This window comes from Mesocricetus auratus, unplaced genomic scaffold (genome assembly GCF_017639785.1).
Source record: "Mesocricetus auratus isolate SY011 unplaced genomic scaffold, BCM_Maur_2.0 Super-Scaffold_100033, whole genome shotgun sequence".
Taxonomy (NCBI): Eukaryota; Metazoa; Chordata; class Mammalia; order Rodentia; family Cricetidae; genus Mesocricetus; species Mesocricetus auratus.
Window position 1 is genome coordinate 1549302 of NW_024429213.1, and position 26773 is coordinate 1576074.

General features: G+C 39.4%; 1 protein-coding gene and 1 pseudogene across 6 annotated transcripts in view; one reads left to right on the top strand and one right to left on the bottom strand.

Annotated features, from left to right (window-relative positions):
- The window catches only part of LOC121135211 (zinc finger protein 182), a 69681-nt gene that overhangs the window by 21804 nt on the left and 21104 nt on the right, over positions 1-26773 (top strand). The window lies entirely within an intron of this gene.
- On the bottom strand, positions 3833-5525 carry LOC121135212 (annotated as a pseudogene).

Sequence of the window (26773 nt, forward strand, 5' to 3'; positions counted from 1 at the left end):
CTGCCCCTTCTTAGTTCAGTTCTCAAAAGGTTTGTTTTTCTGTTTCAAATTAGCTGCCCACATGCACAGCTTGAAAGTGAACCCAGGAGCAGATAGTGATTTTATGGGATTATGTTCCTAAATTCCTTCTCCCTGTAAGTTCCCAGGTACTTTTTAGGTCCCTGCAGCCCTTCTTTACTGTCTTCTGTGGAGCCTGGGGAACTCTCTGGCACTGTAGTGTCTCAGGACAGGGAGATTCTCTTCCCTCTTTTAAAATCATTACATTTAGTAGGGGTGAAGGGAGACACACATTTGCCATGGCACTTGTGTAAAGGTCAGAGGACAACTTGTAGGAATCGCTTCTCTTCTTTTTTGTTCCCAGAAGAGAGCAAGAATCTAGTCCCCTTCTCTTCTCTTCTTAAATTGTATGACTTCTGGGCCTGAATTCAAGTTGTCAGGCTTGTTAGCAAGTGCCTTTTCCTGCTGAGCCATCTTGCTGGCTCCTTCTCTGGATTTTAGGAGACTATACCAGATTCCACTGCTGCTGTGTGTTCTCTGTTTTGCAAGTGAAGCTGCTGGGTTTTCTGCTGCTTGATGTATGAGGAAAAGGATGGATAAAAATTCAGGGATGAACGTTAAAGGTTCCCTTCACTTAAAGCCAGACAAGGAGGTCACTTAAAGATCTTTGTCTGTGTCCATACTATCTTCTTGGCTATGCTACCTTTATCCTGGACCAGAGAATACCAGAGAAAAGTGGAAATCACAATCCATTAAGTTCTGGCATTTCTCCTTAATCTTCCTGGTGCTTATTACTTTTTCGACTCATCTAAATGCTGTTTCCTGCCTTCTGTCCAGGTTTCATGCCTCTACTAAGTGGGAGACACAGGGGGAATGTGGTCACTCCAGTTTACTTGGAAGCATGGTGCTACACTGGGCTGACCACTGTCAACTGGTACATGCTTATATACTTCAAATGCATGGGTCAACCTGATGGGACCTCATCATGCACTATTCTCAGCTGTTGTGTTGCTGGACTGGTAGACAGATGTGGACAGTGGTGGAAGTATTGGTATTGTCTGTTTCATTCTAATTTCTGTTGGGATAGATCTCTGATCCTAGGCATTTTCTCTTTAAGGGTAAAAAATCTTTGTCATTAGAAATGCAACAGAAGGACCCTACAAACCAATCTAAACTACTTAGAAAAGCAAAAGGGAATTGAATATCAAAAGGTGTGATTTATAAAGTGAATCCAGGAGCAGATAGTGAAGAGAAGACTTCTCTTCCTGGTTTGATCAATGCCTCCAAGGAAGTTTGTTCATTATATGTATAACCTTATTCATTGCTCTCCATCCACCCCTATTTCCTTCCATTTTCCTCCTCTGTATTTGTATCTAGTCAGTCATCCTTCTGATCTGTGTACTGTTGTTCTTCCTGATAGTCTACAAACACTCTTATAACCTTTGTGATTAAAGAACTTCTTTTAGATTTTGGTTTGATTTTAGTTGGAGTTCTCATCATGTTTCCTGGGCTGGACTTTAAACACCTGGTCTAAGTGATCCTCCTGTGCTGGCTGGCCTTCCAAGTTGCTAGAATTACAAGTATGTTCTCCCATGCTTGATTTTGACTTTAAAAATTTTTTTTATTTATGTTTTATTTTTTGGCATCGGTCTTCTGATAACATTGTTTTAGTTTTCCTTATCTGATTTTTTTTTGGATTTTCAAGACAGGGTTTTTCTGTGTATCTTTGTAGCCTGCCCTAGAACTAGATCTGTAGACCAGGCTGGCCTCAAACTCACAGAGATCCACCTGTCTCTGCCTCCTGAGTGCTGGGATTAAAGGTGTGCCTCACCACCTCCCAGCTGAAATATTTTAATTTCCTTTTCTTTCCTGAGGAATAACAATTTGTGGTTGAAAATTTCTGTTTCTTTTAGCATTTGAAAAGTATTAGGGCTACCTCTTCCTGATCTCCTTCCATAGAAATTTGTCATATAGATCCTGCACCCTTATAGGTAATGCTTTCTCTCTAACTGCTTTCAAGATTTGTTTGTCTTTATGTTTTTTCCATTTTTCTAATTTCATTTTACATTCCAACCACAGTTCTCCCTCCTACCCTGCTCATCTTCCCCCTAGCCCACCCCCAGTCCACTCTTCCTCATGGGTAAGGGCTCCATTAGGAGTCAACATAGTCTGGCACAATAGGTTGGGGCAGGGCCAGGCCCCTCTCCCATGCATTAAGACTGAGCATGGCATTCCACCATGGCTAGCTCATGTATCTTGATTATATTGTGGTCCTATTGCCACATATGTGGGAGACAGTTGTGAAGCCTGGACTATCAGCAGGGCCCCTGACAGTAGGACCACAATACAAACCTGGTACATGAGCTAGCTTGTTGGAGCCCATTCCTTAGGGTAGGATGCCATGTTCAGTGGCTTTGTCAAAAATCAGGTGTTCATAGGTGTGTGGATTGATATCAGGGTCTTCAATTTTATTCCATTGATCCACCTGTCTGTTTTTATGCCAATACCAAGCTGTTTTTATAGTGATGCCTCCAGAAGTTCCTCTATTGTACAGGATTTAGGATTGTTTTAGTTATTCTGGGTTTTTTGTTTTTCCATATGAACTTAAGTATTGTTTTTTCAAGGTCTGTGAAAAATTGTGTTGGGATTTTGATGGGGATTGCATTGAATCTATAGGTTGCTTTTTGGTAAGATAGCCATTTTTATGATGTTGATCCTGCATATCCAAGAACATGGGAGATCTTTCCATTTTCTGATATCCTCTTCAGTGTCTTCAAAGTTCTTGTAATAAACGTCTTTCACGTGTTTGGTTAGAGTTTCCCCAAGATATTTTATATTTGTGGTTGTTGTAAGGGTGATGTTTCTTTGATTTCTTTCTCAGCCCCTTTGTCATTTCTATATAGGAGGGCTATTGATTTATTTGAGTTAGTCTTATATTCTGCCACATTACTGTAGGTGTTTATCAGTTGTAGTAGTTTCCAGGTAGAATTTTGGGGGTCACTTATATATACTATCATATTATCAGCAAATAGTGAAAGTTTGACTTCTTCCTTTCCAACTTGTATCCCCTTGATCTCCTTTTGTTGTCTTATTACTCTAGCTAGAACATCAGATACTATACTGAATAGATAAGGAGAGAGTGAACAGCCCTGTTATAATGTCCTGAGTAGAATGTTTGTATGAAGAGTATCTACTTTATCCACCTGGAAAGATGCAAATGAACACACTACTTTCTAGGAATAAGCTCAGTTTTCTTCTTCCTACCTCTGCCATGTGTGAGTGCTCAACTCAAGTTTGCTCTCTAGAGAGCAAACAACATCTGGGGTTAACAGTACAACAAAATGCTCATGTATAACCAATGATCCAAACACTCCGGATTCATGTTATAGATTCAATTGTCTACAGGATTTTCACTAATGAACAGGGCTCTGGACATACTAAATGATCACACAAATCATTGCCTTTTGAGATTTTTGGGTACTTTTACAGTTTAATTTGAAAACAGAATTTTTGTAACAAATTATTTTTAACCAAATCATATCTTGAAAACTGCTTATATAGAAAACCCAGGGAATAAAGTTAACTGCTCATTGTGGAAGGCCTTATATCACATTATTACAGTAGAAAATACAGGAGGTAGAAGGTTACTGACAAACCAATGGCATCAGATTCAGTTCTACAGCCCCTGCAGCTCCTTACACACGGCTTCAGAAACCAAACCCATCATTTCCAGGAACCATAAAAACAGTTAAAATAAAAATTGCCTTGAAAGCCCTTATATCATGCTTGATATAGGGAGGTAGGAAGATGTAAGAACCAGGACACATGAGACATGACATTTTATCTACAACTCCTGTTTGCTTTACTGAGGATGTTGTTTCAAAATTCAGTCACCTTCTTCACCTTTAGACTCCGATTCCTCTTCAGCATTTTTGAGCCATTCTATAAACTTCTTCATCTGCTCAAGGAGGACACTTTCCCCCTTTGCAACATGTGCATCTTTATACCACTTCAGAATGGGCTCTTCACTCAGGACTACAGCTTTATAAAAAAAAAAGCACCACTATTTTCTGGAAGGCTTTCATGAAGTGAATGTTGTCATAGCAGTACTCCTGAATCTTCAGTAACAGAGTCAGCTCAGACTGACCCTGGGTAGTAAAGGCAGCGAGCAGAGGGCTGTATTGCTTCAAGTGCTTGATGGCTTGTTCTGCTACAAGCTCCTCTTTTTTGTTCCATTCCACGGTGCTCATCACATTGACCAGACTATCCCAATGACAACTGGTTATGGGATATTATTTTTTTCATCTCCTCCTTGACATACAAAGTTATGTCCTTGAAGGGATCCCCGCGGGACATCTGCTCCTGAAGCTCCTTCTGGAGCTCCTTCCGTGCCCCGATGGTCTGCTGGTTGCGGAAATATTCCGAAAGCTCTTTCAAGCCTGCCTCAGTGAAATACTTGGTGAAGTGCTCCATGCTTTGCTTATTGGCAGGGAACAGCTCCATCAGTCTGTTGTCCATGCTGACTTTCCAGAGACTTGCAGCCACTGCATTGATGTCTTTTTCATTTATCCATGATTTAAAGAGCTTTAGAGCAAATGCTGCTGAAACCCCTTCTTTCACCAAATTCTCATTATAAAAGCTGTTAAGAATGGATACATTAAGTGTTCCATTAGCCAAAAGAACCCCAGTCAACATAGTGAGCTTGTTCCTCTCTGACTCTGAAAATCCCTTTAGGAAGAGCAATAACTTATTAACTTCATCTTCAAAACCATTCTCCAGGTATTTGTAGTGCCTTATTAACTTGTTAAAAACCTGAGCAAATGCTTGCATGGACTCTAGGTCTTCTTGAGCTGCAAACACACAGACATCTGTGCACATCATGTCATCTGCCATTTTACCCTCTAGGGCCAGCATTCTGCCAGCCACCAAAATGTCAAAGAGTGTTTCTGCATAGCTACTGCTTCCAAATCAGTACCAGTTTCAGTTAAGCCTTGAATAATACAGTCTTGAAACTGAGTAGGGTCAAACCTCTCTTTTTCATCTCTTTTTCTGGTTTTAAAACACTGGCCTGAGGTATGGGGGGGGGATGAAACTGGAACATGTTCCCCTAAGTGAAACAATTATTCAGTGGAGTACAAACAATTTGTCATTGTCTTTTTAATCACAAGGCAAACTTCATTATACTATTGACATCCCTACTTAATTACATTAATGAGCTATTTCTATGTGTTTAAATATGTTAAGGAATTTTTAAATTAAGTTATTTGAAATGGTTGTGTTTGAAAATCAACCCAAAATTATAATGTAACATAGTATTACACTGGTAATGTGTATAGAGATAGCATTTATAATTCTGAAGTACTACTTATAGATTTAAGGCATATAACATGACATCTTTACTTCAGAATTTGTTTGATGATACCTGTGTCTTATATGAAATAAACAAGGTGGTGTAACTTAGAAAAAAAACACTGGTCTGATAGCGTTGGTTTTGGCTGGTTTTGATTATTCATAAAAGACACCCGAATTTAATGCAAAGAGAAAAGAGCCAGAAATCCCTGAGCTGGCGGCAACTGTGGTGCTGTCGCCTCTGTGACTGGCTTGTAGTTCTCTTTCATTGTTGCATCTTTGTGTGTTTGGGGTATCAGGGTTACTGTGACCTCATAAAAGAAATTTGGCAGTGTTCCTTCTCTTTCTATTGTGTGTAACAATTTGAGGAGTGTTAGAGTTACCTCTTCTTTGAAATTCTGGTAGAATTCTGTACGGAAGCCAACTGGTCCTGGGATAATTTTGGTTGAGAGACGTTTAATGACTGCTTCTATTTCATTAGGGGTTATACCTCTATTTAAAGTATTTATCTGGTCATGATTTAATTTTTGTATGTAGAACCTATCTAGAAAACTGTCCATTTTCTTTTAAATTTTCCAGTTTTGTGGAGTATAGGTTTTTGAAGTATAATCTGATGGTTCTCTGGATTTTCTCGGTGCCTATTGTTATGTCCCCCTTTTCATTTCTGATTTTGTTAATTTGGATATTCTCTCTCTGCCTTTTGGCTAGTTTGGATAAGGGTTTGTCTGTCTTGTTGATTTTTTCAAAGAATCAACTCTTTGTTTCATTGATTCTATTTTTCTCTGTTTCTTTTTTATTGATTTCAGCCATCAATTTGATTATTTCCTGGTGTCTACTCTTCCTGGTCAAGTTTGCTTGTTTTGTTCTAGAGATTTCAAGTATTTTGTTAATTCACTAGTGTGGAATTTCTCTGACTTCTTTATGTAGGCATTTAGTGCTATGAATTTTCCTCTTAGCACTGCTTTCACAGTGTCCCATGAATTTGGGTATGTTGTACATGTGTTTTCATTGAATTCTAGGAAGTCTTTAACTTCTTTCTTTCTTTCTTTGACCCAGGGGTAATTCAGTTGGGCATTATGCAGTTTCCATGTGTTTGTAGGTTTTCTAGAATTTGTGTTGTTGTTGAATTCTAATTTTAAGCCCCGGTGATCTGATAAGATAAAGGGGTTATTCCAGTCTTTTTGTGTTTGTGGAGATTTGCTTTGTGACCAAGTATGTGGTCAATTTTAGAGAAGGTTCTATGGGGTGCTCAGAATAAGGTGTATTCTTTTGTGTTTGGGTGGAATGTTCTATAGATGTCTGCTAAGCCCATTCAAGTCATAACATGTTAGGTCCCTTATTCTTCTGTTAATTTTCTGTTTGGCAGTTCTTTCCACTGGTTAGAGTGGGGTGTTAAAGTTTCCCACTATTAGTGTATGGGGTTTGGTGTGTGATTTAAGCCTTAGTAATATTTCTTTTATGAATGTGGATGCCCTTGCATTTGTGGCATATATGTTCTGGATTAAGACTTCTTCATGGGTTTTTACTATGATTAATTTGAAATGTTCTTCATAATCTCTTTTGATTAATTTTAGTTTGAAGTCTAATTTATTAGGTATTAGGATAGCTACACCAGCTTGCTTCTTAGGCCTATTTGATCAGAAAGCCTTTTCCCAGCCCTTTATTCTGAGGTAATATCTGTCTTGGACGTTGAGGTGTGTCTCATATATGCAGCAGAAGGATGGATTCTGTCTTGGTATCTATTCTGTTAGCCTGTGTCTTTTTATAGGTGAGTTCAGTCCGTTGATATTAAAGGATATCAATGACTAGTGACTGTTGATTCAGTTATTTTTTGGTGGTTCAGTGTGTGTTTCCTTTCTTTAGGATTTGCTTGTGTGGATTTATTTATTGCCTTGCTTTCCTGGGTACCCCTGATCTACTTGGGTTGAAGTTTTCCTTCTAGTGCTTTCTGTAGGGCTGGATTTGTGGATAGGTATTGAAATCTGGTTTTCTCATGAAATATCCTGTTTTCTCCATCTATGGTAATTGATAGTTTTTTTTGTCTTAATATTCTTTGGTTTTTTTTTGTTTTTTATCATTTTTTATTTTAATTTTAAATAGCTTGTTTTACATGTCAATCCCAGTTCCCTCTCCCTCCCCTCTTCCCGCACTCCCCTTCCCCCCTCCCTCCCACCCTATTGCCAAATCCTTCCACATAGGGGATATCTGGAGTCTGTCATTTTACTCTTGGTAGGGTCAAGACACTCCCCTAAGAGTCCAGGCTGAGAGAGCATCTCTCTTTGTGCTATAGGCACATGAAGACAGTGTGTATACCAGGGATAGACACTGATCCACAGCTCAGGGCCCCATAGGTTGCCCAGGCCTTCTCACTGACACTCACATTTGAGGGGTCCAGATCAGTCCCATGCTGGCCTCCCCACTGTCGGTCTGGGGTCCAAGAGCACTCCCCTGTTCAGATCAGCTGTCTCTGCTGGTTTTGCCAGCCCATTCTTTGCCAATTTGCTCATCACTCCTCTCTCTCTGTCACTGGGTTCCTTGGGTTCAGTTCAGTGATTAGTTGTGTGTTTGCCTCTGCTTCCATCAGTCACAGGATGAAGGCTCCCGATGGTTATAGACATCAAGTTCATTATCAGGAATGGACATTCGAGGTGGTCCCTCCACTATTGCTTAGCTTGCCAATTGATTTTATACCTTTAGATCACTCGAGGTCGAGGTCACTCTGGTGCCTGATCTGTCTTCGATCCTATGATTCCCTCTTCCCCCTATTCTACCCCCACCCCCTCAACTTCCTGTTCCCCCATGACCAACTCCCTTCCTCTTTACCCCCTCTATTCTTCCCAGGTCCCACTCCCCCCCACCCCTCGCCATGTTCCCCATCCATTCAGAGGATCTTGTCTCCATCCTCTTCTCTTGGATACTATGCATATATGCATATCTTTTAGGTTCTTTCTTGTTTCCCAGACTCTCTATCTGTGGAAGTACAGACTGGCACTATCCTGATCCATATCTAGAATCCATATATGAGTGAGTACATACCATGTTTGTCTTTTTGCGACTGGGTTACCTCACTCAGGATGGTTTCTTCCAGTGCTATCCATTTCCCTGCGAATTTCAAGATTCCATTGTTTTTTTTCTGCTGAGTAATACTCCATTGTGTAAATGTACCACATTTTCTCTATCCACTCTTCAGTTGAGGGGCATCTAGGTTGCTTCCAGGTTCTGGCTATTACAAACAATGCTGCTATGAACATAGTGGAGCAGATGCCCTTGTTGTATGAACCTGCCTCATTTGGATAAATGCCTAAGAGTGGAATTGCTGGGTCTAGTGGTAGATTAATTCCCATTTTCCTGAGGAATCTCCATACTGATTTCCAAAGAGGCTGTATGAGTCGGCATTCCCACCAGCAGTGGAGGAGTGTTCCTCTCTCTCCACATCCTCTCCAGCATAAATTGTCTTCAGTGTTTTTGATTCTAGCCATTCTGACAGGAGTAAGATGGTATCTCAGAGTTGTTTTGATTTGCATTTCCCTGATGGCTAAGGATGTTGAGCACTTTCTTAAGTGTCTCTTGGCCATTTTAGCCTCTTCTACTGAGAATTCTCTATTTAGCTCTGTAACCCACCTTTCAAGTGGATCCTTTGGTGTTTTGGAGACTTGTTTCTTGAGTTCTTTGTAAATTTTGGAGATTAGCCCTCTGTCAGATGTAGGGTTAGTGAATATCTTTTCCCATTCTGTGGCCTGCCTTTTTGTCTTTTTGACTGTGTCCTTTGCCTTACAGAAGCTTTTTAGTTTCAGAAGGTCCCATTTGTTAATTGTCGATCTCAGTGCCTGTGCCACTGGTGTTATGTTTAGGAAGTGGTCTCCTGTACCAACTCGTTGAAGAGCATCTCCCACTTTCTCTTCTAAAAGTTTCAGTGTGGCTGGATGTATGTTGAGATCTTTGATCCATTTGGACTTAAGTTTTGTACAAGGCGATAAACATGGATCTATCTGCAGTCTTCTGCATACAATAAAGGAACTTCAGGAGGCATCACCATACCTGACTTCAAGCTCTATTATAGAGCTATAGTCCTGAAAACAGCTTGGTATTGGCACAAAAATAGGCAGGTAGACCAATGGAACCGAATCGAAAGCCCTAATTTTAACCCACACACCTATGAACACCTGATTTTTGACAAAGAAGCTAAAACTGTACAGTGGAAAAAAGAAAGCATCTTCAACAAATGGTGCTGGCATAATTGAAAGTTTTTTTGGGCGTAATATAGTCTGGGTTGGCATCCATGGTCTCTTACAGTCTGCATAATGTGTGTCCAGGACCTTCTGGCTGTAAGGGTTTACACTGAGAAGTTGGGTGTTATTCTGAAGGGTCTGCCTTTATACGTTACTTGAGCCTTTTCCTTTGCAGCTTTTAATATTCCTTCTTATGTATATTTTGTGTTTTGATTATTATGTGACAAGAGGACTTTTTTAATCCAGTGTATTTGGTGTTCTGTAAGCTTCTTATATCTTCATAGGCATTTCCTTCTTTAGGTGGGAAAGCTTTCTTCTATTATTTTGTTGAATATATTTTCTGTGCCTTTGAACTGACATTCTTCTCTTTCTTCTGTCCCTATTATTCTTAGGTTTGGTCTTTTCGTGATATCCCAGATTTCATGGACATTTTGTTTTATAACTTTGTTGGTTTTTTATTTAAATTTAAATTACAAACAAGGTTGCTTCACAAGTCAATTCCAGGTCCCTCTCCATTTCCCTCCCCTCCTCCCATGCACCCCCAACCCCCCCCAATATCCCCTCATTTCCTCAGGGAGGGTGAGGCCCTCCATGTGGATGTCCATAGTCTGTCATTTCATCCAGGGCAGGGCCTAGACCCTCCCCCAAGAGTTCAGGGTGAGAGTGCATCTCACATTGTTGGATGGGCGTCCAAAGTCCATTTGTATACCGGGGATAAATACTGATCTACTGCCCAAGGCTCAATAGATTACCTAGGCCTCCTCACTGACACCCACATTCAGGGGGTCTTGATCAGTCCCATGCTGGATTCCCAGGCGTCAGTCTGGGATTCAAGAGCTAACCATTGTCAGGTCAGCTGTTTCTGGGGGTTAAACCAGCCCAGTCTTAATGACTTTGGTCATCAGTCCTCTCTGTCACTGGATTCCTTGAGTTCAGCTCAGTGCTTAGCCGTGGGAGTCTGCCTCTTCTTCCATCAGCCACTGAATGAAGGTTCTGTTTCCCAGACTCTCTGGCCATGGGATTGTAGGCTGGCACTCCCCAGATCTATGTCTAAAATCCATATATGAGAGAGTACATGCCATGTTTCTCTTTTTGTGACTGGGTTACCTCGCTCAGGATGGTTTCTTCTAGTGCCATCCATTTGCCTGCAAATTTCAGGATTGCATTGTTTTTTTTTTTTCTGCTGAATAGTACTCCATTGTGTGAATGTACCACATTTTCTCTATCCACTCTTTGGTTGAGGGGCATCTAGGTTGCTTCCAAGTTCTGGCTTTTACAAATTATGCTGCTATGAATATAGTGGAACAGACATCCTTGTTGTATGAATGGGCATCTTTTGGATATATGCCTAAGAGTGGAGTTGCTGGGTCTTGTGGTAGGTTTATTCCCATTTTTCTGAGGAATCTCCATACTGATTTCCAAAGTAGCTGAACAAGTTGGCACTCCCACCAGCAATAGAGGAGTGTTCCCCTTTTACCACATCCTCTCCAGCATAAATTGTCATTAGTGTTTTTGATTTTAGCCATTCTGAAAGGAGTGAGATGGTATCTCAGAGTTGTTTTGATTTGCATTTCCTGGATGGCTAAGGATGTTGAGGACTTTCTCAAGTGTCTCTCAGCCATTTTAGACTCCTCTATTGAAAATTCTCTATTTAGTTCTGTAGCCCACTTTTTAATTGGATCCTTTGGTGTTTTGGAGACTTGCTTCTTGAGTTCTTTGTAAATTTTGGAGATCAGCCCTCTGTCAGATGTGGGGTTAGTGAATATTTTTCCCATTCTGTGGGCTACGTTTTTGTCTTGCTGACTGTGTCCTTTGCCTTACAGAAGCTTCTCAGTTTCAGGAGATCCCATTTATTAATTGTTGATCTCACTGACTGTGCTACTGGTGTTATGTTCAGGAAGCAGTCTCCTGTACCAATTCGTTCAATGGTACCATCTACTTTCTCAGAGGTTCAGTGTGGCTGGATTTATGTTGAGGTCTTTGATCCATTTGGACTTAAGTTTTGTGCATGGCGATAAACATGGATCGATCCGCAGTCTTCTACATGCCAGCATCCAGTTATGCCAGCACCATTTGTTGAAGATGCTTTCTCTTTTTCCATTGTATATTTTTAGCTTCTTTGTCAAAGATCAGATGTTCATACATGTGTGGGTTAATATCAGGGTTTTAAATTGGATTTTTTTCTTCATATCCTTTACCCATATTGTCTCCTGAAATTATTGCTTTTAAGAATGGCATCCATTAGGTCTCCATTTACTTAGAAACATATTCCCAGTCATTGTATCTTTTCAGTGTAAACAAACACTTCAGAAAATTATGTTTTTACGTTTTTATAGTTTTCAAATAAACCTCTTTTTTGTAACAAAAAACAAAAAAAAGAGTACTTGTAAATCCCAGTGCTATTGTGAACAGGTCCCCGGGGGATATGGCAGTGGATGATTATAATATACCGTTTATAACATACTATTTTACCCCGGTGTAGGCTTAATATTTGAGTTTCTTCTCTTTTAGCCAGTGTATCTCATCCCAGAAACTTGTCCATACACTGACCTGTGTAGTGTATTCCCACATGATAGTCTTCAGAACAGGAAAACTTATATTCAAGTGTGCCAGTCAGGTGAGACCTTAGGAAGATAGTTAATCAAAACTCCAACAGCGTAACAGAGGTGAAACTTAAATGAGGGCGTTATAATACCTCACAGCATCAATAGGAAAAGGAGAGCCATCTGGGATATAACTCGGGTGCAGTACAAAAGAAAGAGGATTCTGTGGGTCATAGCCTTTCTTAGGGTTTATGAGGTTTAAAGCAAACTGGAACAAGGTTCCTGGAGTCATATTGTGACATTGTGACAGCATATCTGAAGTCTATGAATTATGTGGGGATCAATGGGTTAAATCTAGTAGGTTGTACCTAGCTGTGCCATTGAGGGGTGGCCACTAAAAACTAAGATAGGTAAGGTATAAGGTAGACCAGTGTTACTAGCCTTAAGGAACTCAGAGGAGTAGAGAACTGTATGAAAAGAGACTGAGCCCTGCTTCTGATGTAAGAAGTTCAAATGGATACTCAAGTAACATAAAATGATAGGAGTTTTCTACTCAGAAGAGAAGCCATACTTGCTAGGCTAGACTAAGTTTCTCTTATGTCAGGTTTACCCCTGAAGGATCTATGCCTAGTCACAATAGGAGATGGGGTTCTTGGCCAGCAGGAATGAAGAGTATTTCCCATCTGGGTGCTTGTGTTGGTCTCCCATGAAGTCTTGCTTGTTTGCCAACAAAGACAGTAAAGAACAAAAGCACTTTCTCTGCTGCAGGCCCCCAGCTGATCTCTGCTGCTGTTCCCTTCTTGTCTGATGTTGGTAGAGGGCCACCTGTTGATCTGGGGAAAGGTTGAGGCACCTACATAACTTTCTATTTTATTAGCAGGTTGGAGGTTTAGAGAAACTGGGCCTACGTCTCTTCCATTGTTGTTGGGTGTGGGTAGTCATAATATAGTCTGGCACTTTTGTGAAGTCCTTGGATCCCTAACCAGACTGCTTTCCATGCTTCCTCCTCTGAGAGTCCTTTTTGGAGTGCCTTGTACTTTCAGGGCTTGTAGTTATACTTCATGCAGTTATTGAGTGACAAGTGATGGAGCCATCTTTCCACATCCCACTGGAGAACTACATTTTCCTTCTTAATTACATGTGATTGACAAACACACCGAATATCTATAACCAAAAATCTGATATCTGAAATGCTCCAAAATCTAACTTTTTTTTGAGTGCCAGTATTATAGAAGTGGAAAATTTCACACTTGATCTATGTGATATAATGGCTCAAAGTCAAAAATGCATGCACACTAAAAATATACCAGGAATTTTCTTTCAGGCTATATTAAATATATATATATGCATATGTTGCTAAAATTCCTTCCTAGGGGAGATGTAAATCAGCATCTACTCCTCCTCCCAAGCTCACAACAAATCCAGGAACAATTCCAAGTTCACTCTTGGGGAACCAAGCACTTTACTGGGCTTAGGGGAACATAGTGGAGGCATTATTTATAGGGATGTGAGCACTTCTCCCCCTATTGGTCATACCTGGAAAACCTTGCTCAACAGGAATGAGGGCTTCCTAATAGGCTAGGCAGATAGATACTTGCACTAGGCATTCCAGCCTTTATCTTTTACCTTTAGGCACTGCAGTCCCAGAGTCGTTTAGTGGATAGTTATGAATCTGACTTCAAGGCATGCTCTTCACTGCCATCAGTGGTGAACAGAGGAGCAACTGTGTGTGTGTGTGTGTGTGCGTGCTTGCTCTTGCTTATATGTACATGAACTGCACACTTTCCTTGAGTTCATACATTACTGCATTAATCTTTCCAGCTATCCTTTATTCCATGTTTGTGTCTCCTGCTCCATTCTCCAGCAGTGAAAGCACTGGCTCCTAGCATCAATATATTTGCTCAATATTATACAAATTCTAGAGTCAGATTTCCTGCACCTGCGTCACCAAGGAAAGGCATCTTATTTAGTATAGTATGTGACTTGTCTGTATGTCTCCTGTCTGCACTGAAGATAGGTAAAGTATACAGTTCCAAAGTTACTTTACACTAGTTTTTTCCCACTTTTTTCTACTCAGTGTCAAGTTATTTATTATATTGGTAGATTCAAACTTTTAGTTTATATTCTACTTAGATTTTATTTCTTCCCAACATCATAAATTTAATTTTATTTATAACTTTGTATATAAATATTAATAGAGTTTTAGAATTTTTATGTGCATGGGTGTTTTGTCTCCACATATATTTGTGCACCACATGTGTGTCTGGTGCCTAAAGAAACCAGAAGAAATCATTGAATCTACTGGAACTACAGTTACAGACAGTTTAAGCCACCAAGTGTGTTCTGGGACTGGAACCCAGGTTCTCCTTGAGAGTAACCTGTGTTCTTAACAGCTAAGCTATCTCTTGAACCCCTTGATGTATTTTTTAAAAGACAAAATTATAGAAAAAGACAAAGAATTGTCACTACTCCTGCATCTCTTCTGTTCCATTTTCACTCTGCCTTTGAGACACTCAGTCTCATTAATTTTCAGTTTTTGTTTCTTTAGTTTTTTTTATTTAAATGAGAATTTGGAGAGATGGCTTGATAAATATAATGTTTGCTTCATAAGCATAAGGACCTGATCCTCCAACAACCATGTAAAAGCCAGGCATTGTGATACACATCTGTCACCCCAGTATCAGGAAAATAGGCAAATACTCAGGGGTTTGCTGGCCAGAGGAATCACATGTTCCAGGTTCAGTGATAGGCTCTTTAAATATGAGGTTTGGAGCTACAGAGTCGGCTCAGGAGTATGTAGTTTGTGGTTACTAGCCTGTCTGTCTGTTTTGTGTGTCTTATTTGTCTGTCCTTGTTGTATCTGTCCCCAACAAAGGACTTTGTTCAGTATTTAGTGAACAGCACAGAAAACATGGCATAAAAAAATAACAAAGAATTCTGTGTAGAAATCCTTAACAGAGGTTCACAAAGGGAGTAGTTAATTCATTGACACCAGATGACCACAGATAGCACTCAAAACTACAGACAGACCAACCTATATCCATACATTGCTTTCAGAATTTACAGAAGATAATTGTTTTGTTTAAGGTTGCTTCCAACCAGTTGGGTTTGTATTTACAACAACACACACATACACACAAATTATTCTGGGTGTGGAGCATAGAAAAGTTAAAACTTTGCATTTAGCTTAGGTTGTAAAATCTAACTACATGGGAAATCCAAAGCACAGTAAAGTTGTCTACATTGCTCTCATAAAAGCAGGTTAAACTTAAACAGGCTGAGTACACAGTGAGATAACAGATTCAGTACATAGTCTTAAATTATCTCAAGGCATACTTTTAACTTGGCTGTAAAATCAAAACAGTCATTTTGTAGTCAAGAGATAATTTCATAAAAAATGTGTCAACATAGACATACAAATAAATAAACGTTTAAAAATGGGATGGATAGAAATTGAGGAAGAAACCCAAATTTAGCCTCTTGCTTCTACACACACACACACACACACACACACACACACACACACACACACACACGTATACCATACACATGTATGCATATAAACACACATACAAAAAAGCAGATAGGAGAAATGGATATGACTTTGAGCAGAGTACTTGCCTTTTATCCACAAAGACCTGGATTCAATTCCAGCACCAGACAACTCACCACTTGGGAGGCAGAGGTGGGCAGATCAGGAGTTCAAGGCAAGCCTTGGCTAGATAGTGAGTTTAAAGCCAGCATGGGATACATTGAGACCCAGTGTACTGGCTAGTTTTATGTCAATTTGACAGAAGCTAGAGTTATCTGAAAGGAGGGACCCTCAGTTGAGAAAAGCTGTAAGGCATTTTATTGATTAGTGATTGATGGGGGAAGGTCCAGTCAATTGTGGGCTGTGGCATCCCTGGGCTGGTGGTTCTGGGTTCTATAAGAAAGCAGACTGAGCAAGCCATGGGGAGCAAGCCAGGGAACAGCTCTCCTCCATAGCCTCTGCATGAACTCCTGTCTCCAGATTCCTGTCCCATTTGAGCTCCTGTCCTGACTTCCTTCAGTGATGAACGACAATGTGGAAGTGTAAGATAAATAAACCCTTTCCTCCCCAATTTGCTTTTGGTCATAGTGTTTCTTCACAGCAGTAGAAACCCTAAATAGGACAGAAGTTGCTGCCAATACAGTGGAGTATTACCATAACAAACTTGACCATGTGTTTTGGGGAAGATTGTGGAAGGATTTTGGAACTTTGGACTAAAAAAGCCTTTTAGTCTCTGTGTTGAAAGCTTGAGCTCAGTGGGCTTGGAAGATAATAATGTTGAGGGCAATGCAGACAGTGGAGGCCTGACTTGTGAATTTTCGGGGGGATTTAAATATTCTGACAGGGCCATTTGTTATTTTGAATTAAAATTCAGTGCTTTGGTTACCTGGGGCTGAATAATTGTCTGTGACTAGCAGTTTACCAGAATTACTAAAGTGAAGCCTTTGCTGGGAAATCAGCAGTGATTGACCATTTCGAGGCCAGCCTGGTCTACAGAATGAGTTCCAGGACAGCCTCCAAAACAATACAGAGAAACCCTGTCTCAAAAACCAAAAAAAGAAAGAAAGAAAGAAAGAAAGAAAGAAAGAAAGAAAGAAAGAAAGAAAGAAAGAAAGAAAGAAAGAAAGAAAGAAAGAAAGAAAGAAAGAAAGAGAGACCAGCACCACCGAGCCACCGAGGTGAAATTTTCTGGGAAGTGTTTCCTGAGAGTCAGCACACAGAAGCTGTGCTCCAGACATGGCCAAAGTTGTACCTTGTGATGGCAACTGAACTTGGCAGTGTAAGAGTCACCCAGGTTTGAAGGTGTGAAGGGGTCATGGAGAGCAGCTGAGGCCTGGCACTGTGCGGCAAGGCTGGAGTCCTGAAGAGAGCTGTTTTGGGAGCTTGATCCATTTAGCCAATAACATTTGGAGTGACTCTCCCTATGTACATTTTTTTAAACATACTGTGACCTGTTTAGAGGTTTCTTTTTGTCTGAATCTGTCTTTATTGTGTATCTGTAATGTTTTTTGATCATTGATTTAAACTGGTAAGCAGGTGTGACTTAGGACCAAAGTGACAGCTTTGGCTGCTGGCTTCTACCCGCTCAGCTTTCCAGCACAGCAAAGGTACCCAGGAGATTGGCACTTACTGCCCCCCCTACACACACCTCTGGGATCTATGCTGCTACCAGGTACCATGCAGCTGACCCACAAACCTTTTTTGTCTGTATGAGTAAGAGTGAAATCCACCACACAGCACACTGCATGGCTTGGAGATGCCTCTGTATATCTTAGTGGGAAACCACCATGCTATGCTAAAGCCAAAATGCCACAGTGTCTTTGTACTGAGTCCTACATGAGAGAAACAATTAGGAAGCTGTTTTGGGCTCCCTTTATGTGTTCTACAACCCCTTTTTATTTTAAGCTTTCTCAGGCCATATGGAAATTCGAGAGCCCTACGTTGGGTGACAAATATAGCCAGTTTTCTTTCCTGACAGCCAGTCCACAGGTGCTTATAAAATAATCACTCAGAAACTTAATATTAGTTATAATTATTTGGCTGATGGCTCAGGCTTATTACTGATAGCTCTTACATATAAATTATCCCATTCCTATTACTCTGTGGATCACCATGTGGCCTGTAGCTTACTGGTGCTGCTCAGACACATTTCTCCTCCTGCGGCTGCTGGCGTCTGCCTCCACCCTGCCTTATTTCTCCCTATATGTCTGCTTGGATTTCTCACCTAGCTGTATTCTGCCCAGCCATAGTATTCATCAACCAATTAAAGCAAAACATATTCACAGAGTACAGAAGGACATTCCACATCAGAGCGCCAAGAGAGACTATTGGTGAAAGTCCAGCCCAGTTGCAGCAGAAGACCCCAGCATTTTGGAGATGCCTGTACCATGGGATGACCACCAAGAACAGCAGCAGCAGTGGAGTGGAGCCAACCAGAGCCTAGAAGACAAGCTGTGTGTGCTGCAGGGGGTGGAGATAAAGAAATGACCCAAGCCCTTAGAGAAGCCCAGAAGATCATGAGTGACTTCCAAATAATTAGACACTGGTTATTTACACTTTTGGAGTTTGGTTCTGCTTGTTCAGATTGTGACTATGCCATGGTTCTTTCCTCTTGAAGTAGTAAAGTATTTAAATTTAGTATTCTTTTTACAGGAGCCCACAGTTGAGAGACTTTAAAATCTTTGAAGACTTTGTATTTTACAGAGACTGAATTTTTAAGTGTTTTAATTTTTTTAAAGACTGGGACTTTCAAAATTTGCAATGTTTACATTATAATGCTGGGATACCCATGGATGCTTGCATATGTTATATTTATAGCTACATAGTACTATTAGTAGATGCACCCATTTGTTTAAACACTATAAGGGAATGTAATTTTTGCAATATTTTTCAATTAAGAGTACTATACAATAAATTATCTTATGCATATGCTTGTGTTGCCTTTTTGTGCAGTTATATCGTCTATATAAATTCCTATATATGGCAATACTAGATGACAAATAAGTTTGTTTGTTTGGGGAGCTATTGTTACATTCTTTTCTATTCCATTATCACCAACAATACATGATTGTGCCACCACTGCATAAACACAATACATTCTTTACCTGTAATTTACCTGTAATTAATCTCATAGATACAAAATGGCATCATTCTAATCTTTACTGGTTCTGAGTGAAGCAGTGTGGTTTTTTTTTATTGTTTTGTTTTGGTTTGTTTTGGTTTGGTTTTTTTGGTATGAGTGCTCTGTCTTCATACATGTCTGCAGGACAGAAGAGGGCACCAGATCCCATTTATAAATGATTGGGAGCCACCATGTGGTTGCTGGGAATTGAACTCAGGACTTCTGGAACAGCAGATCTTAACCTCTGAACCATCTATCCAGCCCACTGAATACTTTTTCTATATTTATGAACTCTTAAAAGATCTTTGTTTTTTTTAACCAAGCATGATGACATATGCCATTAATCCTAGCACTTGGAAAGCAGAGGTAGGAGGATCTCTGTTCAAGGCCAGCCTGGTTTACATAGATCCAAGACAGCCAGAGCTACATAGTGAAACCCTGTCTCAAAAAAAATTCTGTCAATTACTTGGTCTTTTTTTCTTGATCTTTAAGAGTTCCTTATGCATCAAATATATTGACTTTCTAAAAATTATTGACTTTATTTGTTTATTTAGTACACACATGTGCATGTGAGTATGTATGTGGGCATTTGCACTATAGCATATATGTGAATATCAAAGGACAACTTGTAGGAGTCACTTCTCTTCTTCTACAATGTGGGTTCCAGAGATCAAACTCTGGTCACCAGACTTGGTAGGAAACACCTTTACCTGCTGAGCCATCTTAGTGGCTGGATATAAACTTTTTGCCTGTAACATATGGTGCAACAGTTTCACTCCTAATTTGTTATTTGTTCTGGATTTAAGTCTTTGAAAAAGACTTTTAAAAAAATGTTGTCGTTATATTTCGTCAATGTTTTATTACATCTGGATTTTTATTCATGCTTAGAAAGTCCATCCATAAAGTCAGGTCATGGGTGCACTAGTATTCTTTTCAGTACTTTTGTATGACTTTTTTATATTTGTTTATTCTTGAACATAGAATGATATACAGACCTAATTGAACTTCTTCTAACTGATTCTCCAGTTTTACCACCTCTATCACCATTTATTAAAAAGTGAGTTATATGTGCTGGGCACAGTGGTCCATGCCTATAAATCCCCAGTACTCAGACAGCTGAGGCAGGAATATAGGGCCTTCATAGCCAGTCTGGGCTACATAACAAGACCCTGTCTCCAAAACAATGTGGTTTTTTAATAATTTATTTGTATTTTATGTGCATTGGTGTATTGCCTGCATATGTCTGTGTAAGAATGTTGGATCCCCTAGAACCCAGGACCACCAGCCCAGGGGTGGCACCACCCACAATGGTCTGGACCTTCCCACATCAGTCATGAAGCATCAGTCAAGAAAATACCCACAGGCTTGCCTACAGGCCAGACTTATAGTGGCATTTTCTCAATTGAGATTCCTTCTTCCCAGATGATTTTAGCTTGTAACAAGTTGACATGAAACTAGCCAATATACATGTAAATAGCCCTTGGTGATGGTAAGTAAGTTATCCTCAATCCTAATATTTTTGGGTGGTGTGTGTAAAATAGGAAATGGTTAGTAAATTTGTTTCATTGTTTTTCTTTTTAAAAAGAAAGGGGGTTGGAGAGATAGCCCAGTGTCTAAGAGCACTGACTACTCTGGCTGTTCTTCAAAGGACCTGGGTTCAATCCCCAGCACCTACAACTGTCTGTAACTCTAGTTACAGGGGATGTGGCATCCTCACACATGCATGCAGGAAAAACCCCATTGTACATTTAAAAAACTTTAAGGGGCTGGAGAGTTGGCTCAGTGGTTAAGAGCACTGGCTGGTCTTCCAGAAGTCCTGAGTTCAATCCTCAGCAACCACATGGTGTCTCACAAGCATCTATAATGAGATCTGGTGCCCTCTTCTGGCATAAAGTTGTACATGCAGATAGAGCACTTTTGTACATAAAATAAATCTTTTTTAAAAAAAAGAGTGGGGGTGTATATATGCTATAACATGTGTGGAGGTCAGAGGAAAAATTGTGGAGGTTGGTCTCTACTTCTTTGATGTGGTTTCTAAGGCTAAAGTCAGATCATCAGGCTTGATGGCAAGAGCCTTTACCCACTAAGCCATCTTATCATTTTTATTTCTTAAAAAGAATGACTATTATTGGAAGAGGTATACGCCATAGCATACCTGTAAAAGTGAGAGGCCAACCTTTGGAGTCAACTTCCTCCTGCCTTTATGTTGGTTCCAGGGATTAAACTCAGGTCACCAGGTTTCTGTGACAAACATGTTACTCTTTAATCCTCATTTCAGTATTTTTGTACTAACACTTTAAAATTATTCTTACAAATTTTCTCTTATCTATTTGTGATGGTAAGAATCAAACCCAGCACCTTGTACATGTTGTCTTAGTCAGTATTCTGCTGTTATGAAGAACACCATAGCCATGGCAACTCTTATAAAGGAAAGCATCTAATAAGTTTCAGAGGATCAGTCCATTATCATGATGGTGGGAAGCATGGCTGCATGAAGGCAGACGTGATGCTGGAGAAGTACCAGAGAGTTCTACATCTGGATCCATAGGTAGCAGGAAGAGAGAGCCCTTCCTTGGGCTTTTGAAACCTTAAAACCCACCTCCAATGACACACTTCCATCAACAACATCATGCCTACTCCAACAAGGCCACACTCCTAATTCCTCTGAAGTAGTGCCACTCCCTGATGACCGCTCCTTGATTCAAATATATGTGCCTATGGATGCCATTCTTATTTAAACCACCACACATGTGCTAAGCAAGTGCTTCTACTGTTGAGCTGTACTTAAGGCACTTTTCTATTTAAATGGTGAATTATACTAATGAGTTTCTCTTTTATTGGGCCATCATTTTATTCCTAGAATAAATTTCATTTGGTTGTGTTGTATTATTAATGTGGTTTATATTTAAAAGTTTCACAAATGAAATTGGTCTGCTCTTTTCCTGTTTAGTACAATCTCCAACCCATTTACATACCAATTTGATTCAAGTAAACAGTGGAAGCTTTTCATTGTCCTTTCTCAGGAAGAATTTCTGGTAGTGTTGGAATTATCTTTAAAGGTTGGGTAAGTTTCCTATGTGAGACTTTTGCAGGTTAGTTCCTTGATAACTATATAATGAAGTCTACTTCGCTTAAGCTGACTTTCTTTGCTAGGATGAATTTTGTTCATTTGTATTTTTTAAAATATCTATTTATCTAGATTTTCAAATTGATACATGCTAAAATATGTGACATTTTTTAAATGTTGCTAATTTGCATATTTAGAGTATATATTTGCACATTTTTCTAATTAGATCAGCTAGTAGTTTATATTTTGATGTTCTTTTAAAGAGGTAATATTTTAATTTACTAGCTTATTATTGGTATGTTTTGTTGGCATATGCTTTTCTTAAAGTTTCACTTAAATCTTAGTTCTTTTAATAAGTCTGATTTTTGCTTGCTTTTGTGTGGTCCCCCTAAATTTTTTTAATTGGAAATTTTTTTCTGTTTTTATTCTTCTTCATCTGGCATTTAAAGGTTTGAGTTTTATTTTAATCACTGCATTCTGTATCTCATGAAATTTGATAATGAGCTTTTCTTATCCCTTTTAGAAATTTTGGATCATAGTTCCCTTTCCCAGAGGAGTTAATAGAAGTTTGATTTAATTTCCAGTAGAAAATATATTATTACAATTTTTAATTTTACTACATTTTATCAGAGTAATATCTCTATAGCAATAGAACTTACTAATTTGTCCTTCAATGTATGGCCCATTTATGTCTATGACACTGAGAAAAAATTCGTATCCAATATTATAAAATTTGCCTTACTAAAAATGTAGCGTAGGTCTTCAGTAATCAACCTTGTCTACATCATCTGACTTGTATTAAAAGTAGTTCTTCAGTATGTTTCATTTTCTCTCTGCATGTATATTCATAAGTGTGTTTTGTGCATTGTAAAGCTGAGCATTAGACATGTTTTTTGTGATATTTAATATATTTTGGCTTTGAGGCTTGAATTCTGAAGTCAGAATCTCTTTCTCTTAGACACACACAAACACACACACACACACACACACACATGCACACATGCACGTACGCACGCACCCGTCTAGCCTCAAACTTTAAATAACACTGAGTATAGGCATACCCCATCATACCTGGTTTTATGTAGTGCTGAGAAACGAAGACCTTGTCCATGCCACCACCAGCACTATAGCTTCAGCACTTTATTTATTTATTTGTTTATTTGCTTGTTTGATTGTTTATTTATTTATTTTGGTTTTTCGAGGCAGGGTTTCTCTGAGTAACAGCCCTGGCTGTCCTGGAACTCACTTTGTAGACCAGGCTGGCCTCAAACTACCAGAGATCCACCTGTTTCTGCCTCCCGAGTGCTGGGATTAAAAAGCCATGTGACCATTACCCAACTGTGTCTTTTTAATTGTTTGTCTTTTTTCTTTTAGAATTTCATGTATGAGTACTGTATTGACATCATATCCCTACTTCCTCTCCTCCCTCCATCCCCTCACTCCCTCTCAAATTCATTGTCTTTTATTCTTTAATTAGCATTATTACTTTTTATATGTGTATAATACATAGTGGTACCACACATATACATTTTAAAATGCAGCCTGCTGAGTCTCTTTATGTATGTATGTTTGGCCAGACCATTTGGAATTGGAGAAGACCGATTATCTCTCTCTCTCAGCAACCATTAATTGCCTGTGGCTCTTCATTTATGGATAGGGCTTTGTGAAATTTCCCCTAACTACATGGGCATGCCAACTAGTGTTCCATTTTTCAGATATGTTTAGACAGCCATATTGTGATATTTCATAAGTATAATTTCTGTCATACATAGAAGATACTGTCTCACAGTATCTGGCTCTCAACAATCCTGCTCCTTCTGTGATGTTCCCTGAGCCTTAGGTATAGGTGTTGTATTATTTATCCATTGGGGATGGGCACCTCATGGTTGGTTGTTCTCTCACTTGTGGCTTTCTGTAAAGGTCTCTATCTGCTGCAAAAAGAAGCTTAGGGAGAGCATTGTCACCCCAAGTGACATAATTGTATTTAAACTGTGTGTATGTATATATGTATGTATAAACTACATATATATGTATATACTTATACATATTATAGATATGTCATTTTAAGTAAATGTAAAATGATTCCCTGTAACATTGTCAAAATTACTTAGTAGTATTTACCTTTGCTCCATGCTTTTCCTCTGTATTGCCTCTCTCCCACCTCCCCTGTTAAAATGTCCTTCCCCCATTTTTCCCATTTCCTTCTTCATAGCGCAAGTTTCCTCCTACTTTCCTCTCTAACCCCCTCATCCTTTCTTACTTTCCTGCAATCTAGATTATTTCTAGGTTATATACTCACATCTGAAGATTGGGAGCTATGGTCCACAACTAAGAGAGAACATGAAATACTTCTCTACCTGGGTCTGTGTTACCTCACTCAGTATATCTTTTTAGTTCCATTCATTTACCTGCAAACTTCACCATTTTATTTTTCGTTACGTCTGGATAGAACTTCACTGTATATATGTACCACATTATTCGTTTATCTGCTGAAGAGCATTTAAGTTGTTTCCATTTCCTAGATATTGTAATCAGAGGCACAGCTGAGCAAGTGTCTGTGGAGTAGGATGTCAAGTCCTTTGGGCATATGCCAAGGAGTGGTATAGCTGGGTCATATTATAGATTTGTTTTTAGATTTCGGAAAATTCTCCACACTGATTTCTAGGATGGCTGCACCAGTATGCAGTCCCACCATCAGTGTATTAGGGTTTCTCTTTTGGCCATATCCTTGCCAGCATTTGTTCTCAATTTTTTTCTTGATCTTATACATTCTGACTGTGGTAATATAAAATCTCAATGTAGTTTTAATTCCTATTTCCATAATTGCTAAGGATGTTAAACACTTGATATATTTCCTAGCCATTTTAATTCTTCTTTGGGGAACTCTCTATTTAGATCCATAGGGCATTTTATTTTAGCTTTTTCCATGTGTTTTCTTAATTGTGGTTTTTTTTAAGTTCCTTATATAGTTTGAATCTAATCTTGTTAGACACTTAGCTGTCAAAATTTCATTCCCACTCTGTGGGCTCCCTCCTTACTTGATTGACTGTTTCCTTTACTATACAGAAGTTATTTTTGTTGATTTTTTATTAATTTTTTATTCCAATCACAGTCCCCCCCTCCTTCTCTCCCAAACCCTCCACCCCCCCACTCCTCCCATCTGCTACATGGAGAGGGTAATACCTCCCCTAGGAAGTCTACTAAATCTGTCCCATCATCTAGTTAAGGCAGGACCAGGGCACCTCTCCACCCCCCACACCCCTGTATCTAGGATGGGCAAGATATCTCTCCATATAGAATGGGTTCCACTATCTTGGACCTACTGCCAGTGGCCTCATATATGGTCCCACTTCTCAGTTGTTGACCTTAATTTGGGGGCAAATTGAGGCCCATTCAGAAAGTCATTTACTACTCCTATATCTTGTAGGGTACTACCTATATTATCTTCTAGCAGATTCCGCATTTCAAGTTTCATATTGAGATCTCTAGTCCATTTGCAATTGATTTTTTGCAGAATGATAGATGTAAGTCTGACTCCATTTTTCTGCACTAGACATGCAGATTCTCCAACACTGTTTTTTTTTCCTCTGGTATGTATTTTTAGTGTCTTTGTCAAACATCAAGTGTCTGTAGTTACATTCACTCATGTTTGGGTCTTTTGTTTTGTTCCATTGATCTTAATGTTGTGACATACGATACTGTTTTGTTTTGTTTTTGTAAAACTCTGTAATGTATCTGGAAATATGGAATGGCAATCTCTCCGGAATTTTTTGTTGCTTTATGGTGGCATTCTCCTACCCCTCCAGATTGTTTTGGCTATCCTGGATCTTTGATGGTTCCATATTCATTTTAGGACTTTTCAGAAAATTTCTGTGAAGAATTTTGTGGAGTGTTTTGATTTAGAATAGCATTGAATCTGTAAGTTGCTTTTGGTAGGATGGTCATTTTAAAAACATTCATTCTACCAATGTGTGAGCATGGGAGGTCTTTCTGTCTTCTAGTGCCTTCCTCAATCTCTTTCTTCAGAGACTGGAAGTTTTCATTGTAGACGTTTTTTTTTTAACCTCTCTAATTAGGTTGATCCTAGATGTTTTTGAGATGAGTATGGATGGGAGTGTCAATCGCTTTCCTGCTGTGTTTGTGTAGAAAAGCTTCTGAATTTTGTAAGTTAATTTTTTACTCTGCCACTTTGCTGAAATTGTTGAGCATTACTAGATATTTTCTAGTGGAATTTTGGGGACCTCTTATGTATATTACCTTATGTATATATCATCTGCTAATAGGGATAGTGTGATTTCTCTTTTGCTATTTGTATCTTTTTCATTTCCTTCTCTTGATTTGAACACTATATTGAAAAGCAGAGAAGATAGTGAACAGCCATGTCTCATTCCTTATAGTAATAGGATTGCTACATGTTTTTCTCCATTTGTAATAATGCTGGCTATAGGTTTGTTATATATAGCCTTTATTATGTGGAATTATGTTCCATCAGTCCTACTCTCTCTAGGACTTTTTTATTAATAAATTTTATTTAAGTTAGAAACAATCTTGTTTTACCTATCAATCCCAGTTCCCTCTCCCTCCCATTCTCCCATGCCCCCAACAAAACCCCATCCCACCCCCATCCACTCCCAAGGGAGGGTGAGGCCTTCCATGAGAGATCATCAAAATCTGTCATGTCATTTGGGGCTGGGGGTAAGCCCATCCCTGTGTATCTAGGCTGAGAGAATATCCTTCCAAGGGGAATGGGCTCCCAAAGTTCGTTCATGCACTAGGGTTACATCCTGGTTCCACTGCCAGAGGCCCCATAGAATACCCAGTGCTCCTAGCTGACACTCATGTTCAGGGGACCTGGTTTGGTTCTATGGTGGTTCCTCAGTTGTCAGACTGGGGTCCATGAGTTCCCACTTGCTCAAGTCAGCTGTTTCTGGGGTT